The sequence below is a fragment of the Arachis duranensis genome, chromosome 10, assembly GCF_000817695.3.
Source record: "Arachis duranensis cultivar V14167 chromosome 10, aradu.V14167.gnm2.J7QH, whole genome shotgun sequence".
NCBI lineage: Eukaryota > Viridiplantae > Streptophyta > Magnoliopsida > Fabales > Fabaceae > Arachis > Arachis duranensis.
Genome location: NC_029781.3, coordinates 56,336,036 through 56,342,636, shown reverse-complemented (window position 1 = coordinate 56,342,636; position 6,601 = coordinate 56,336,036). Strand labels below are relative to the sequence as shown.

Below are 6,601 nucleotides of genomic sequence, written 5' to 3'. Positions count from 1 at the left end.
CCACTTGGTGTATGCTTGGGCTGAGCTTGATCTATCCACGAGCTGAGGCTTTTCTTGGAGTTGAACTCCAAGTTATGACGTGTTTTGGGCGTTCAACTCCGGATCATGACGTTTTTCTGGCGTTTAACTCCAGACAGCAGCATGTACTTGCCGTTCAATGCCAAGTTACGTCATCAATTTCCGAATAAAGTATGGATTATTATATATTGCTGAAAAGATCTGGATGTCTACTTTTCAACGCCGTTGAAAGCGCGCGAGTTGGAGTTCTGTAGCCCCAGAAAATCCATTTCGAGTGCAGGGAGGTCAGATTCCAACAGCATCAGCAGTCCTTTAGTCAGCCTTTTTCAGAGTTTTGCTCAAGTCCCTCAATTTCAGCCAGAATTTACCTAAAATCATAGAAAAACACACAAACTCATAGTAAAGTCCAGAAATGTGAATTTAACATAAAAACCAATGAAAACATCCCTAAAAGTAGCTTAAACTTACTAAAAACTACCTAAAAACAATGCCAAAAAGCGTATAAATTATCCGCTCATCAATAACTATCTAGAAAACAATAATATGCATGTCCCATAAGTCTTTCCAACATTTGATCCATGAAGGAAAGTGGGAAATGATCTTTTCTTGTGGCCTCATTAAGCTTCCTGTAGGCAATGCACGTTCTCTAGCCTGTAATGGTTCTTGTAGGGATTAGTTCATTCCTTTCATTAGGCACCACAGTGATTCTTCCCTTCTTGGGAACCACCTGAACTGGACTGACCCATTGGCTGTCTGAGATTGGATAGATTACTCCTCCCTGCCATAACTTCATAACTTCTTTCTGCACTACTTCCTTCATTGTTGGATTTAACTTTCTTTAGGGCTGAACGGAAGGTATGGCACCTTCTTCCAGGAGTATCTTATGCATGCATATGGCTGAACTGATTCCTTTCAAATCAGCAAGTGTCCATCCAATGGCATCCTTATGCCTTCGTAAGACTTGAAGCAACTCTTCCTCTTGTTCTTGGCTGAGAGTTGAATTTATGATTACTGGATAACTTTATTTTCTCCCAAGTATGCATACTTGAGAGTGGTTGGCAGTGCTTTAAGCTCCAATTTAGGCACTTCCTTTCTTGGTGTGGCTTAGGTGTTGAGGGTTGAGCCTCCTCATGTCCCTTGTTTTCTTCACCCGGTTTCTCCGTTGGTGATTGCTTGTGGGTCTCCTTCAGTTCCTTTCCACTTCTGAGGGTGATGGCTTGACATTCTTCCTTTGGCATTGAGTTAATATTGCTACAATTGTTGAGTCTAGGAACTTTCTTGAATAAGAATTCAATCTGTGTTTCTAGTTTCTCGATGGCAGCATCTTGATTCTGCATATTAGATTGCACTTCTTCCTGGAAAGCTTTGCTATCTTGAATGTCCTTGCATAGGCTTTCAAGTAGAGCCTCAATTTTTGAGAGCCTCTCCTCGGTGATTGATGTAGGGTTGAGATTAGGTGGTTGAGAAGGTTGGTTAGATAGATGTTGGTAATATCGCTGTGAGGTGTTTTGATGAGTAGCATTGTTGTTGGAGTTGAAGTTGTGGCATCTCTAATCTTGCCCTTGGTCTTGTTGATTTCCCCATCCAAAGTTGGGATGATTTCTCCATCCAGAGTGGTTAGTTTTGGTGTATGGATCATGGACTTGTCTAGGTGAGTTTCCCACATAGTTGTCTTGCTCCCAGCCACCTTTTTCTCCTATGTTTACTCCTTCTTGAGTTGGTGATAAGGTGATGGCTGCTGCAACTTGGTTCTCTTCCACCTTCTTGGTAAGATCTGCTAGCTGCTTGGTGATTATCTTGTTTTGGGCTAATAGTGCATCCATGTGGTTCAGCTCCATTACTCCTCTAGTGTTACTTCTTTCGGAGGCATAGAAGTAGTCATTCTCAACAACTGTTTCAATGACATCTATGGCTTCTTCAATGGTTTTCTTCTTGTTTAAAGAGCCTCCTGATGAATGATCCACAGCCTTCTTTGACTCATAGGAAAGACCTTCATAGAAGATGTGAAGTTGAACCCACTCATTAAACATCTCTGGTGGGCATCTCCTTGTCAAGTCTTTGAATCTCTCCCATGCTTCATAAAGTGTCTCACCATCTTGTTGTCTAAAAGTCTGCACCTCAGTTCTTAGCCTATTGATCCTTTGAGGAGGATAAAATCTTGCTAAAAACTTGTTCACCACTTCTTCCCAATTGGTCAAGCTCTCCTTTGGAAAGGATTCAAGCCACTTGGATGCCTTGTCCCTGAGTGAAAAGGGGAACAAGAGCCACCTATAGACATCGGGGTGGACTCCATTGGACTTCACCGTGTCACAAATTCTCAAGAAGGTGGTCAAGTATTGGTTAGGGTCTTCTTGAGCACCTCCTCCAAATGAGCAATTATTTTGCACCAAAGTGATGAGCTGGGGTTTTAGCTCGAAATTGTTGGCATGTATGGTGGGTTTCTGAATACTGCTCCCACAGTTTCCAGGATTAGGGTTGATATAGGATCCTAAGACCCTCCTTTCTTGCCCAGCACGGTTGGCATGGCCTTGATTATGAGCCTCCTCTTCATGGTTGTTCTCCAAATTCTCTTCCATGTTGGGTTCAAAATACTCTTCCTCTGCTTCCTCAGCACCAATAATCTTTTTTCCTCTTGTTTCCCTTCGTCATCTCCAAAGGGTTCTTTCAGGTTCTGAATCAAAGGATGTTGAAGCTCCTTCTCTTCTCCCTGTCATACAACAAACAGATTGCACAACAGGAGGTATAGTGAAGATTATTCTTGTTAGAGTAAAAGTTAGTGTGAGTGATGCAATTTATCAAATAGTTAGTGGGTTAGTGAGCTGAATTATGATCAACTAAGAAAAAGAGAACAGAAAATAGAGAGGGTATAGGGGGTGAGGAAGAAATTAAAAACTAAGGTAAATTGACTGAATAAAAAGAACGAATAATGAAATAAAAAAATTATCAATCTAGTAATCTTCTAACTTAATCGTTGTTGATTCAAAATCAATCCCCGGCAACGGCGCCATAAACTTGATGCATGAAAACTTGTCTCTCAACAAATTTCCTTTCGGTAAGTATACCGAATTGTCGTCAAGTAAATCTCACAGTAGAGTGAGGTCAAATCCCACAAGGATTGATTGGTCAAGCAACTTTAGTTAGAAGAATATGCTAGTTGAGCTACACAGAATTTAGATTATGATGCAGAAATTTAAATGACTAGAAAGTAAATAACAGAAACTAAAGTGCAGAATCTTAAATAGGGAGTTGGGAAAATGAGCAGGAAATTAAATGGCAGAAAGTAAATAGAATGGGTAAGATCAGAAATGGGGAGATCATTGGGTTTAGGAGATGTTGCATTCTCCGGATCAAGTTCATTCTCATCTCTTCCTCAATCAATGCATTCATTAATCTCCTTGGCAATCTTAAGTGATTGGATCCCAATTCCTTGGCAATCCAATCTCTCTAAGCTTGAACAATTGCCCAATTCCTTGATTTAATTGCTCATGGGAAGAGATGAAAGTGTTGTCACTGATTATACCACATGTATTTCCAAATCAAAGTGTTGGGAGGATTAAATGTCACAATATCCATCCAAACCCCAATTTGGTCCAACATGAGAAAGAATTTCTAGCATGATTTCCTCATCCCTTTTCCAAGGTTCAAAGGAGATCCAATTATGGAGAGTTTCTTTTCCAAGACAACTAACCAATTGAATTAAGATCGAAAGCTTTCTAGTAAGATCAAGAGAAAAGAAAGAAGAAGAAGAATAAGAACAGTAATTGATCCATCAAATTACAACAGAGCTCCCTAACCCAATGAAAGGGGTTTAGTTGTTGATAGCTCTAGGAATAAAAAATGGCAGAAAAGAAGAATCCATGCTAGAAGTACAAAAAAGTAAATATGCAGAGAGTAGTTCCCCAAAAGTGCTTAGCTTCTCTCTAGTTCAAAACTACTCCTATTTATACTACTCCTCATGATCTTCTAGTGAGTTCTTCAAGTCTTGGATGTGGGCTCTGGACTTTGAGTTGAAGCAATTCTCATCTTTAGTGGGCCCAGCTTGCAGAGAAATATGAATTAGGCTTGGGCATTTAGTGAGATTAACGTTGGGTAATATTTTGAGTGCTAGAACTTTAGTGGCATTCACTTTTTCCACTAACGTTCCACTCTTATATACCCACGTTAATTCCAACGTTAGAAATGTCAACGTGACTTCTAACGCTTCTTACTCAATCCTTGGCCAACGTTAATGGGACTCACTTTTCCCATTAACGTTGGCTTGTGCCCCTTTTCGCAAATGTTAATGGGAATCACTTTTCCCATTAATGTTGCTTGCCTCTTGCCCTTACGTTAGATTTCACGTTAGCTTGGCTAGCGTAGCTCTTAACATGGGTCTCTATCACCTTCGAGAGCGTTAGTGACACTCACCTTTGTAACTAACGCTCCAATTGCCTTAAGTCCCTACGTTAGAACCCACGTTAACTAAGTTAACGTGGCTCTTAACATAGTAATGAAGCCATCTCCCAATGTTAGTGACAAAAGTGAGTGTCACTAACGTTGGTTCTTTGAATTCAACTCCACGTTAACTCTTACGTTAACAATCTTAATGTGAGAGTTAACGTAGGCAATGCTAATGATCCAACGTTAGTGACAAAAGTGAGTGTCACTAACGTTGGCATTGTTGATCCTCTTCCACGTTAGAGTTCACGTTAACTAGGTTAACGTGACTCTTAACGTGGGGCATTGCCTAGTTTTCCAACGTTAGTGGTGTTCACTTTTACCACTAATGTTGAGGAGAAACGTTATTGGAGTTCATGTTTCTCATTAACGTGGAGTCCTCTTTTTCTTCTACGTTAAGTACCATGTTAACTTAGTTAACGTGGTTCTTAACGTAAGCTATGAATGGCTTCGCAGGCGTTATTGGTGATCCTTTTCTCATTAACGTTGCAAGCTCTTTGCCATCCCACGTTAGTAGTCACGTTAACTAAGTTAACATGAATGCTAACGTGGCTCTTCCATGCTTCATTTGTCCTGAAATCAAGCAATTAAAGTGCATCAAAGCCCTGGCCAAAGTCATGAGATTATGCATCATCAAATTCTCATGCAATTCTGGCAAAAATCTCATGAAATCATGCAAAATTCACAATGGTTGCTTAAATGAAGGTGTAAGTGTATTTTCACCCAAAACTTGCCTTATTCACTAGGAAAATGCATGAAACTACCCTAAAACAATAAGGAAACGGTATGTGAAACTGGCCTAGATGCCCTGGCATCAGCAGCCCCGCGCCCGCACAACTCTCTATTCAAAATCTGATTTTGCCAAATTTTGGGTGACGCGATCGCGTGGTCGACGCGATCGCGTGAGTGGCCAATATGGGGATATGACGCGGACACGTGAGCCATGTGTCCGCGTGGTAAGGTTGTGCTTTCAGCACCAGTCCAGCACCAGTCCAGCATAACTTTCGGCTATACACCCTTTTTACGTCGAAAATCAGGGCACGGGGCCGCGTGGGTCACGCAGTCGCATGGGAGGCCATTATTCCCATGTGACGCGGACGCGTCGGCGACGCGGTCGCTTGGATCGATTTGTGCCACTGGCACACCTCCAGCCACGCTCCAGCGTGACTTTCTATTCAACTTTCTTTTCTTCATAACGCACTAGTGACGCAGACGCATCAGTGACGCTACCGCGTCGCGTGCGTAAATTTTTTTTCTTTGATTATGCAGTATGCAGAGTGTAATACTTAATATGAATGCTATGCTTGATTCCAGGTTCAGTAAAAATTCAAAAACAAACAAAACATACTAGAATTAAAATTGAAAAGGGATGATCATACCACGGTGGGTTGTCTCCCACCTAGCACTTTTAGTTAAAGTCCTTAAGTTGGATATTTGAGGAGCTTCCTATTATGGCGGCTTGTGCTTGAACTCATCCAGAAATCTCCACCAATGTTTGGAGTTCCAGTAGCCTCCGGGGTCCCAAACTAGGCGCAGAAAGCCTTCAAGTATGTTAAAGCAAGTGACAAGGCCCCAAGAGTGTTGATTTCTATATTGAATTCCGGGGTCCCAAATCTTGCTTTTGCACCCGACTTCTTGTTGAGCAATATTGTTCCATCCGGGTGGCAAACAGTCTGAATTCTCACTGAAGCAGCCAGACAACTTCCTAGACCCATTCAGTTGAGCTCTACACCAACCTTTGCGTTTAAATGTTGAGCACACAACCATGTTAAACCTTGCAGGATAAATCTTATCACTGACCATCTTCTTCTTACTCTTAATGCCACAGAGAGCTTGGTGGACGAAATTGTGATCACTACAACTTCGCACAACTAACCAGCAAGTGTACTGGGTCGTGCAAGTAATAAACCTTACGCGAGTAAGGGTCGATCCCACAGAGATTGTTGGTATGAAGCAAGCTATGGTCACCTTGTAAATCTTAGTCAGGCAAACTCAAATGGATAAGAATGATAATATACGAATAAAACATAAAGATAAAGATAGAGATACTTATGTAATTCATTGATAGGAATTTCAGATAAGCGTATGAAGATGCTTGTCCCTTCCGTCTCTCTGCTTTCCTACTGTCTTCATCCAATCCTTCTTA

General features: G+C 41.3%; 1 non-coding gene across 1 annotated transcript; it reads left to right on the top strand.

Annotated features, from left to right (window-relative positions):
* The first annotated feature begins 2,042 nt into the window (after positions 1 to 2,042).
* On the top strand, positions 2,043 to 2,150 carry LOC127743361 (small nucleolar RNA R71). The gene has a single exon (XR_008004753.1). It is a non-coding gene; the product is annotated as a small nucleolar RNA R71 (small nucleolar RNA).
* The last annotated feature ends 4,451 nt before the right edge of the window (positions 2,151 to 6,601 follow it).